The sequence below is a fragment of the Lutra lutra genome, chromosome 5 (genome assembly GCF_902655055.1).
Source record: "Lutra lutra chromosome 5, mLutLut1.2, whole genome shotgun sequence".
Classification (NCBI taxonomy): domain Eukaryota; kingdom Metazoa; phylum Chordata; class Mammalia; order Carnivora; family Mustelidae; genus Lutra; species Lutra lutra.
In genome coordinates this window covers 118,485,286-118,497,534 of record NC_062282.1, presented here as the reverse complement: position 1 = coordinate 118,497,534, position 12,249 = coordinate 118,485,286, and positions in this window count along the sequence as shown.

Sequence of the window (12,249 nt, the reverse complement as noted above, 5' to 3'; positions counted from 1 at the left end):
AGGCTCCCTGCTGAGCAGAGAGCCCAATGTGGGGCTCGATCCCAGGACCCTGGGATCATGACCTGAGCCGAAGGCAGAAGCTTTAACCCACTCAGCCACCCAGGTGCCCCAATGGAAAAATGTATTTTTAAGAAATAGATGGCTCAGAATGGATTGGAGGGGAAATCAGTGAGAGTCAGAGTGACTAGACAGGAGGTTGCAGGGCATTTAAATGTAAGCGATGAAAGCCTGAACAAAGGTGGTTGAAGATGGAATGGAGCGTAAGGGTGGAAGTGAGGAGTTAATCTCCAGGAAAGAAAAATATGAATCAATAACATGCTGATTTTTCCTACTTTTTTATTCCTTAAATCTAAAAATGTTGCTAAGGATCAGTGACAAAAGGACTTCAAATTTCTGAAGTATTTATTATCTTTTTAAAAAAGTTGATGCCGCGATCCACAATATATCTATGGTTTTAAAAATACTGAGACTTACCTGTACAACACAACCATGGTGACTGTTCTGACTTAACTGACTAGGCTAGTTAAATGCTAACTCAGTCTTTTCACTCAAAGGAGCCGCTGAGTATCTGCTCCTTGTATAACTCCTCTGTTAAGTGTGTTCACATTGTAAAGTGACCAGTTAAACCAATCACTCGATTTAGCCCAAACATTTAAACCAACTGTCCAGCATTACTTATCTCTATTTCCCTCCCTCCTTCCCTACCTATCTATTCACTAATCTACCTACCTACCTACCTACCTCTATCAGCAAAACTGAAGTTAGGTGATTTATTTCCTGAGCTAATTTTGTAGTGATTTGGTTTTACCTCAAGGCAGGTCTGGTACAATGTGACCTTGGTTGAACGAGGATGTTTCTCATAAGTGCGGACATGATGCGTGATGTATGTGGAATTTGTCATAAATATATCAACTCTGATATTATTTTATAAATGCAAAGTATATCAGAATTTATTTTTTCTTTGTTTTTCATCTGTTCTAATTTAAACTGCTGCATAATTTCATGACACAAAAACACATGAGTCTACTTAAAAAGTGTGTATCCTGACTGAATCCTTAATTTGGGGCTACCTAAAATTCAAAATCTATTCTTTTTGTTTGTCTATACATTTTTCAATGTAACCATCTGTGCCTATTAATTAATTAATTACATTTTTATAATTTTTATCTGTTTTATCCCATTACTATTTATATAAGATTAACATATCTTAAAAATTTATTGACTCTGTAGCAAAATACAATGGTTGAGATTATACTCCCAATTCCTTTCTCGTCTTAGATTGCTAGGCAGATAATTTGGAAGGGAGAAGCCTAGTTTTCTTCTTCATGTTTCTGGACGTAGCTAGTCTTTGTGTTTAATATTTGAAAAGCTGACAGCCATTACATTGACTTATTTTAAAATTTAACTTTTTATTTTGAGATAATGGTAGATTCACATGCAGCTGTTAAGAAATAACACAGAAAGATCTATGTGTTCTTCACCTATTTCTTTCAATGGTAACATCTTGCAGCATCATAGTATAATATCACAACCACAACATTTACGCTGATATAGTCAAGTTATAGGATATTTCCATCACCGCAGTGATTCCTTGTCTTGTAGTTTCATAGGCTTAGCTACTTTCCTTCTCTCTTCTCTGTCCTGTTCTCCACTAACCTATGGGGAATGTTTCTCTAATTTTAGGCTTTCAAGAATGGCACATAAATAGAATCTTCCAGTATGTAACCTTTTGGGACTGGCTTTTTTCACACAATATAATTCTCTGGAGAGTCATTCAAGTTGTTGCTTGTATCAACACATTTTCCTTTTTTATTGCTGGATAGTATTCTAAAGCATGATTATACCACAGGTTGTTTAAACATTCACCTGTTAAAGAATATCTGGGTTGTTTCCAGTTTTTAGCTGTTACAATAAGATCGCTATAAATATTCATATAAGAATTTTTGTGTCCATATATCTTCATGTCCCTGGCATAAGTGCCCAAGGGGGCAATTGCTAGATAGTATGGTAATTGTGTTTTTTAAGAAGCTGCTAAACTTCTCTAGTTTAGCTACCCTCTTCTAGGGTAGTTGTACGTTTATATTCTCACCAGCAATATATAAATGACTGTTTCTCTGCATTATTGCCAGCATTTGGTATTATCACTAATTTTTTTATTTCTACCATTCTGATAGGCAGGTAGTAGCATGATAGTGGTTTAATGTGTACTTCCATAATGGCTAGTGATGTTCAGTATTATTTCAAGGGCTTACTTGCCATCTGTAGATTATCTTTGGTGAACTCTCTCTTCATGTTTTTATCCATGTTTTTAAAAGATTTTATTTATTTATTTGACAGAGAGAGAAAGAGTGAGCACAAGCAGGGGGAGCGGGAGAGGGTAAAGCAGGCTCCCTGCTGCACATGGAGCCCCATGCAGGCTGATCCCAGGGCCCCAGGATCATGACCTGAGCTGAAGACAGACACTTAACCTACTGAGCCACCCTCTTAACCTACTGAGACACTTAACCTACTGAGCGTCCTCTTTTACCCATTTTATAATTGGGTTTTTACTACTGAGTTTTGAGACTTCTTTAGAGTATTCTAGGTACTATTCCTTTGTTGGATATGTGATTTTCAAATATTTTCTTGCATCTCTTGTAAAACAAAAGAAGGTCTCTTGTAAAACAAAAATTTTAAAAAATTTACTGAAATTCCATGTACCAATTTTTAATTTTATGAGTCACTGTTTTTAGTATTAAACCTAAGAAGACTTGGTTGAGCCCTAGCTACTGAAGATTTCCTCCTGTGTTTTTTTCTAAAAGTTTTATAGCTAAAGTTTCATGTACATGTCTGTGATCCATTTTGTGATAATTTTCGTAGAAGGTGTTAGGTTTATGTCACTTTTTTTGGTTTTGTTTTGTTTCTTGTTTTGCATATGGAGGTCTAATTGCTCCAGTACTAATTGAAAAGTCCATCCTTGCTGATTGAATTTCTTTTGTACCTTTGGCAAATATCAGTTGAACATATAAGTGTGGTACTATTTCTGAATTTTTTGTCCTGTTGATCTATGTATTCTTCCCCCCAACAATATCATACTGTCTTTGTTACTGTAGCTGTCCGGTAAAACTCACTATCAGGCAGAGTGATAGTTCCCACCTTACTCTTCTTTGTCAAGATTGTTTTAGCTATTCTCATTTCTTTTTCCCTTTCACATACATTTTAGAATAATATTTTTAAAAAAGATTTTATTTATTTATTTCACAGACAGAGATCACAGGTAGGCAGAGAGAGAGAGGAGGAAGCATGCTCCCCGCTGAGCAGAGAGCCTGATGTGGGGCTCGATTCCAGGACCCTGGAATCATGACCTGAGCCGAAGGCAGAGGCTTTAACCCACTGAGCCACCCAGGCACCCCTAGACAATATTTTCTAAATCTACAAAATTATTGCTGGGATTTTTATAGGAGTACATTTGGGGAGAATTTTTAACATATAAGACCCATGCATATTTTGTTAGATTTACACCTTAGTATTTACTTTTCTTTGAGCAGCTATAAATACTATTACATTTCTAGTTTCAGTGCATGTAAAGATTCCTAGCATATAGTAATATAATCTTTTTTCCTGTTTACTTGTGTCCTGCAATCTTTCTGAACTCATTTTTTACTTTGACTTTGTTGTTGGTGTTACTGTTTTTAAAAATTCCTGGGGCTTTTCTATGTACACAATCATGTCATCTGCAGATAAAGACATTTTTACTTCTTCCTTTCTTATCTATATGCTTTTTCTTTTCTTCTCTGGCCTGATTGGAGTGGGTAGAGTTTCTAGCACTATGTTGAATAAAGATAGTGAAAAGAGACTTTCCTTGCCTTGTTCCCAATTTTAGGGGAGCACTATTCAGCTTTTTAAAAAATATATTAGGTTATGTAGTTTCTGTAGTTGCTTTTTATCACATTGAAGAAGGTTACCTTTATTTCTGGTTTTGTTTTTGACAGTTTTTATTACAAGTCATGTTGAATTGTGTCAAATGACTTTTCTGCTTCAACTGAAATGATCACATAAATTTTTCTTTAGCTTGTTAATATGGTATATTACATTGATTGATTTTCAAATATTGAACCAGCACTGCACCTCTGGAATAAACCCTACTTGGTCGTGGCATATAATTATTTTTATAACTTGCTGAATAAACACTTGTTAAATTTTGTGAGGGATTTTTTACATCTGTGTTTATAAAGGATATTAACCTTTAGCTTTCTTTGCTTTTACTTTCTTTACTTGGTTTTGGTATCTGAGTGATACTAACTTCAATCAGTAAGTGTTCCTTCCTCTTTATTTTTTGGAAGAGATTTTGTAGAATTGGTGCTAATTTTTCCTTCAAGTTTTGACAGAATTCTCCACTTCACGCTGTGGGCCTGGAGGACTGAGCAGGGTAGTTTTTAAATTACAAATTTAATTTCCTAAATAGATATACTAGTAAAACTATCTGTTTCTTGTAGGATGAGCTGTGTTAGTTTGTATTTTTTGAGGAACTGGGGAATTTCATCAACGTTGTCAACTTATGTTGAGTTGTTCATAGTATTCTCTTGTTATCCTTTTGGTGTCATCAGAGTCTATGGTGATATCTCCTGTTTCATTCCTGATATTGGTAATATACATCTTTTTTGTCAAGGTAGCAAAACAACCTCTTGCTAGGAGGTTGTCAATATTATAGCTATTTTCTAAGAAACAGCTCTTTGTTTCATTGGTTTTATCATTTATTGTTTTCAATTTTATTCTTCTCTTCTTATTTTTAATATGTCATTTTGCTTGATTTAGGTTTGTTTTTCTCTTCTTTTCCTAGGTTCTTAAGACAATAGCTTTAATTATTGTTTGAGATTTTTACTTTTTTCTAGTAGGTGAATTTAGTGCATAAATTTCCCTCTCAGCACTGTTTTAGCTGTATCCCACAAATGCCGATACATTGTATTTGCACTGGCATTCAGTTCAGTATAATTTTTGACTTACCTCGAGATTTGCTCTTCGATCCATGGATAATTTACAAGTAGGTTGTTGAGTTTCACAGTGTTTAGAAGTTTTCCTGTTATATTTCTCTTTTTGATTTCTAGTTTGAGTCCATTATGGTGAGAGAATGTACTCCAAATGATTTAATTTGTTTTCAGTCTGTTGAAGTCTGTTTTATAGGAACACAATATGGCCCGTCGTATATAATCCACAAGCACCTGAAAAGAAGGTGTGTTTAACAAATGTCAATTAGATCCTGTTGGTTGATGGTGTTGTTGAGTTCTTCTTTGTCCTTGTTGCTTTTCTGTCTAGTTCAATCTGTTACTCAGAGAGATGTCAAACTCTCCAATTATGTTTGTGGATTTGTCTATTTCTTCATTTAGTTCCACTAATTTTTGTTTTGCATTTTTTTGTGGCTTTGCTGTTTGGTGAATGAACATTTAGCATTATTGTATATTTTTGGTAGATTGACCCTTTTGTTATTATGTAGTATTCCTCACTATCTCTAGTAATATGCTTTGTTGTAAAGTCTAATTTGTCTAATATTAAGTAGCCATTTCTGTTTTGCTCTGTAATTTGATTGTCTTAAATATTTCCTATGGACACATTTAGAACCTCATTAGACAATGTTCTAATTCTTTGCTTTAACTATCAAACATGATTAGAAAAGTCAAGAAAAGAGGATACCCGTTTACTCTTTTCCCCCCTCTAGAGCTCCTGCTTGTCTTCTACTTTGGGCCACTTTTTATTAAAGTTGCTACTCTACACTTCTCTTCCAGATCTGTAAGTCTTACTGCTTTCCCCTGCTACTAGCCACTACTTACCAGCTGAACTTGTTTTTATTTTTAGTGTAAATGTTCACATATTTAATAGTACCTTTAAAAAAGCATTACTGCATTTAAAATGGTTCTAAAGTTTATCTATAAATAGCAATATAAATTAGAAAATACAAACTTGAAGTAAATAATTTAACATTAGCTATAGTACAAATAAGAGTAAATGCATGTGAGTCAAGTTATGTCACAGCTATTTTCACTTGCTTCTGGAAGAAAATGAAATCTAATGATTAGATCTTTAAACAAAGCTAACAAAGATAGTAAAACCCTGGAATGTAAAAGGGAGATGTGAGAAAGAGCATACACAATGAGCTCAAAAAGTTTTGAGACACACATTTGATGTGTACTCTGGTCTGCAGCAAGATCTTGACATTGTCATATGACATTGGGATAGCAAAATAAGTAAAAACAAACAGTGTTTTTATCTTACACTAATTTTTTACACCAAGAGATAGGCTGGAATAAAAGCCAGTTGAACCCATGCCAGTCCCCAAGCAAGGTACAAGGAAGGAGTTGCACAAGCATGAAAAAGCAAAACCACAGTAAATCACATGATTGAAGTAGACAGATGCTGCAGGTGAGTATGGCTTTTATTTTGAATAAGAAACAAACTTTACTTTCATTAAAATGACATTACATTGTATGTTTTTCCAAATTTACATTCCTCAGATACAATTTACATTAGGATTTTTTTGTTTCTAAATTATTTTATATCTCCATGTTCTATTTTACTGTGAACTTCAATACAAACGATAAATCTTACTGTTTTAAAGTACCCTGGTTATTTATACAGTAAGGGCTAATGGAAGAAAAAGTTCCAGACCTGTATCTAGAAAGTTGTGTGGGATGTTACTTATTAGATCGTAGAGTCTGATTAGAGACCTTTGGGAGTACTCCTTTCTCCCTGCCTTTTGTAAGCAAAGACCTTGCTCTTTGGGAACATTTTTCACATTGCATTTTAATTTATTGATATGCCTTTCTCTCATGAGAGTGTGAGTTCCTGGAAGGCAGGGATCAACACCTTATATGCTTGTGAGCTAAGCCAATGTATCGGAAGGGATGAATTTTATTGCAAAGTTTATTTATAACATTTTATAAATGGTAATTTTGAGGACATGAATCTGCTCTAGCTAGTTGCAGAAATATTGCTTTATTATCATTTGCAAAGTGGAAATGAACTGTAATATTTATCAATCTATTAACTCATATGTATTTGACACCTACTCTGGGCTCTGCAATCTACTGATCACTGTAGGATAGTACAAAGCATAATTCTCTCCTCCCAGGAGTCTCTAGTTAGGAAGAGAAAACTAATATATGAAACAATTCAAGTAAATCTAAGCTTATATACAGCCTCGGCCTAAACTGGGTGGGAATGTATGCACATTAGAGGTTCAAAGGAGGGGCAGAGCCCAGAGGACTGGAGGATCAGGGGAGGGTTCCTGGAGTGGATGAGACTTGATTAGGGTCTTGAAGTATGAGGCAGGGTTTGGGTAGATTGAGGAAAAGACTAGTGGTTTTGGAAGAATGAGGAGTTTCCTGAGGAAAGGATTTTAAATAGGAAATACATTTTTAAATTACAGAAAAGAAAGAAGAGGTCCCAAGAACCATTGAATCTTTTGAGATTGTGCTCTCTCTTTGTGATATGAGAATCAATCCTATTTCCCAGAAGGATGGTGAGTGACAGATAAAGAAAGAGATTCTTTGGCGAGTGGGGGGTCAGGATAATTGTTGTTCCATCCTGATGGGCCATCCTTATTCTAGTCAGAAGAAACTCCGTGAGCCAAGACTAAACCTTCTAAATGGGGGAGAGATAATTGGGGACTTCTGGGAGAGAGAACACTCAGTAAGGGTGCCCAAGGTGACATGAGGGTGATGGCCTCAAACTATTAAATAATGAACTCATTAAGAAAAGGACTTCTGGTTAAGGATTTATTTTTTCCCCCCCAACCATTGCCAAATACACAGACCCTGGCATGGATAAATATCCTTAAATTTGAAAGATTATGCCCATGTGTAAATTTAATACATCAGTGTTTAATTATGTAAGTCATGTATTTTTGGTATTTGTTTTGAACATGATTTATGAAATGTTGGCTTGCAGAAAATTGGCACACAGAGATATGTTGAAACAGGTTTAGAATCTTTATCAACACAAATTTTATATAAAATATACATTTTATATATCCTAGTAGTGTTATCACTCTTTCTAACACATTTAAAGGAGGACACCTATTTTCACGTTGTGGGTCTTAAAGATAAGTAAGAAAAAAAAGGACCCATCAAACAATTCTCTAGGTTTCCCTAGAAAATGTTCTCTCTGCTCCATATGTGCTTTGAGTCTTAACTAAATTAAACTCATGCCTGGACCAATGTCATTTGAATTTTAAAGGTTACGTACATAGAATGTCAAAACAACCATTGAAAACACATTACTGAAGTGAAGGATTGGCCAAGATTACTTCCAAGGTTCCTACCACACTTAACATTATCTAATTCTACGAATGAGAAACACTCTATCTACTGCAAATGGCTCGGTTTACATTTTCCTAAGTGACTGGTTGACTGGCTTTCTTGCCTAGGTTCCAGATTCTCTGGGGATGCAGGCACAACCTCTCACAAAGCAGCAACCCCCTCGAATCACAAGTTGATCCCAAAGTAATCGTGGTAGCAGAGCGATGAGCGAGGCAGCTGCTCCACTGCCGTTTATCTGTGCACCACATGTTTGCATGAAAAATTGGTTAAACGCTTCGTACTTGGAACTTGTTTTGTTTGTAACTTTGGGAACAAGAGAACTTGTATCGCCAAGTTTAGAATGGTCTTGAATTTTATGGCTGCTTCAATTTGTATCCAAATTTGTGTCATCTGGATCTCACTCCGGTGGTGCTGGCATCACATGACTTTCTGGTTCTGAGGCAGACTAATTAAAAGGTGCATCGTCATCACATTGCTAACCATGCATTTTAGGGAGCTAAGTGTAAGTAAATCAAAATCATGTGCGCTAAATTTACTGAAAAATACACGTGAATTTAAAAACAAATGGGAAAAAAATCGGTGCCAAAATGACCTGTTTCTTTGCTCAAAACCAAAAAACACTGAGCCGTTATTTACTGAACTTGAAATTGTAGTTAGGCTTGTCAGTTTTCTATTGGAAAGAAGAGAAGCTGAAGATGGCAAGGCAGTGACTGGAAAAATATTCTAACCAAAAAACAAAAGGCAAAATTCTATTTTAGAAGGTTATGCTTTTCTCAGATTGTGAAGGTCATTGCTATTATCTCAAGAGAGAGACTTTGCCACGTACTGTCGGAGGATATAGTCTCAGGATTGGAAGGGTCCTGAAGGTTGTTCCGTCAGGTATTTCTTCCTGGGTTTGGGTCCCTGTCACCTGGTTAGTAGCTTGTGCTTGGACTTCTCTGTGGCAGACCAACCTCTGTCTCTGGAGGCAGCCATTTCACATTTATGGACTACCAGAAAGACACCAATTTCTCTGAAGCTTCCACCAATTGATGGTTACCCCTCAAGACTCTAGAAAATTGACTTAATCAATTTTTCTCAGAATTTTGTTCAAGTTTTTATTTTATTAGCAGGGCAGCAACTTACATGTATTACCATAAGAAAAAGCGAGTTTATTTTAAGCATTCAAATGGAATGGAAAACAGAGAGAGAAGAAGGCAGGAATCGAACCAGCTTTCGACAACTGCATTTTCTCATTCTCTCTCTCTCCTGTTTTCCTTGTTTCCCTCTCAGCACCTTGGCTGCCTTCTGAAGTTTGTTCTGTTTTCTTCTCTCTGCTGCTGAGGTTTCTCTGCTTACAAAGTGTTTTGTTCTGTCGTCATTTAAGTTTATACATGGTGTTGGTTTGCTGTGGGCCAACTCTATCTGCTGGCTTCCTCTTAGCTTTTGCATCCATTACTAACTGGTTCAGTCTGTCTGTGTTTTCCAATACAAATTCCATTCAGGGACCATCAGGTCCAACTGACCTTTTACTCCAAGTGCTGGTATAGTTATGCTGGTTTATGGACTGGCTTTTTGAGTCCCAGTCATGTGTCAACTACTAGTCCAATCACCACCCCTGCCCCACCATGCGTTGTATGATACAATCACATGGGTATCTAGGAGGAAGGATTTTGGTAGAGGCAGTATCTCTTTATAGAGTGTGGAGTGGCTAGAAGCCCACAGTTGACAACTCGTACACATTTCATAAGTTATTTGAAGTGTGTGTTTGTTTGCCTTCCTACCCCTTTTATTTTCCAGGTTAAAGATTCCTGGGCTTTTCCGTCGTTGCCTATGGGACATAATATTGAGTGTCTTTACTAATTTATCTATCTTCTGTACATAATTTAGTTGGTTTATATCCGTCTTAAAGTGATGGCTACAAGTTTAAAAAAACATCCCAAGCTGATCTGATCAGTGAGGTTTATGCCACCCAAGATTCAATTACCTTTTTTGAAAGTAGCCACACCTTGTTGACTTCTAGAACTTGCTGTTAACTAAAGCCTCTAAGTCTTTTATGCACATGCTGCTAAGCCAGCCGTCTTCATGCCTCATGTACAATTGGCTATTTGTATTCAAGTTTCAGATCCTTTATTTATATTGCTTGAATTTTGTTTTATTTTTTAAAGAAAAAAAAATAAATAAAACAAAAAATACTCCCAGTATTCTGGAGGTTTGCATTCCCTATTGACCTTACTTGGCACATAGAAAGTCTTTAATAAATAACCGTTTTGTAACTAAATGTAGAAGAATCATTTTGTTAAAGTTTGACTTCATAAATATCCATTAGGTCCTTTTGGACTGACCCTTAATTTGTTACTCGACATTTTTACGCCCAACCTCATGGGCAATAGTCATTTGATCATGTGTCTTTAGATCCAACTTCCATTCATATTCATATATTGTGTGACATGTCATATATTACATAAGACACCCAATGGAAACTGGGGCACCAATTAGTAAATATTAACATGTTTTGCAGCTAAAAATCAGAATCAAATGTTGCTGCCAAATGAGTTTGGTCATTTTGCTGCCAATTGAACTATAAAAAAATCTGGTTTTCCAAGGTTTTTGGATTTTAGAATTATGAGTAAGGGATTCTTTTTTTTTTTTTTTTAAAGATTTTATTTATTTGAGAGAGAGAGAGACAGAGTGAGAGAGCATGAGAGGAGAGGTCAGAGGGAGAAGCGGACTGCCCATGGAGCTGGGAGCCCGATGTGGGACTCGATCCCGGGACTCCAGGATCATGACCTGAGCCGAAGGCAGTTGCTTAACCAACTGAGCCACCCAGGCGCCCCTGAGTAAGGGATTCTTGACCTGTGATGCAGAACATTTAGACCAATGTCTGGGACACAGTTAAGTACTAGGTAAGTGTTACTGAAAACTTCTTCAGGTTTGGCACTGATTCCTCTTACTCCACCCAGCTCGATAAAAAAGTGCATTGAACAGGAAGGATCCCGGGTCTTTCTTGGATAAAATAGCTCCAAAATCATGAGATAAGCCAATTTTAAAGCTCAGAAATGCCACATGACTTTTGCATCAATTATTTTAACTCCATAGGAAAAAAACCAACACACATGGGAATTTAGGAAATCATCCATTGAACCCATACAGGTAGAAATCTACTTCTGTTTTATCAACCAGAAACATCTATGCTGAATGCTGAGAATTTACGAAATACAGCAGCAAAAAAATTAGGGAAATACTGGTGTGAGTTTTCCCCTTCACCCAGTGTTTGACTTACTCAATGGCAATGACTAATTCCCCAGAAAACCTGAAGTCCTCTTCTGCAGTCTGGCTGACTTCTTAATCAGTCTTATGTGGGAACCCTGAAGATCAGCAATTCTGTGAGTTTCCTCGGCTTTGATGGATTCAGTAGGCTACATTTGTCTTGGACATTAGAGTTCTAGGATAGAAACAGAATTGATATTTTTGTTATTAAACTTTAAGATAAAATATTAAAAAAATAGCTTTCAAAGATAAAGTGTAGGAAAGCCTTCATAAATTTAAAGATTGGAATTGTATCTGCCCCTATTAAACTTGGCTGAGTTAGTACATGCATCATGGATTTTCTTCCTAACCTTTCCTTGCCGGAACCACCACTTTTCTTGCTCACACTTGGCCAATATAGAAAATTTGAAGTGAACATCTCTGACTAATTTTGCAAACAGGTTTTGGGAGCTCTAATAGCACTCTTAAAAATCTTACTATTTAAGAACTGTAACACCGAAATTATTGAATGAAATGTCTGTTTTGTTCTTGGCAAATTTCCCTTTCGTTATTTTCTGTCGCTCTGTAGACCTATTTCTCTTGGAGCAGTTCATGGATGTTTGTTCTCCATTTTTTCTAACATTGCTAATTGTTCCTGAAGGTAAGAATACTTCTCAACTGAGCCACTTTAACTCACTGAAGCGCTCAGTAGACTGAGACTTTGGCTCTG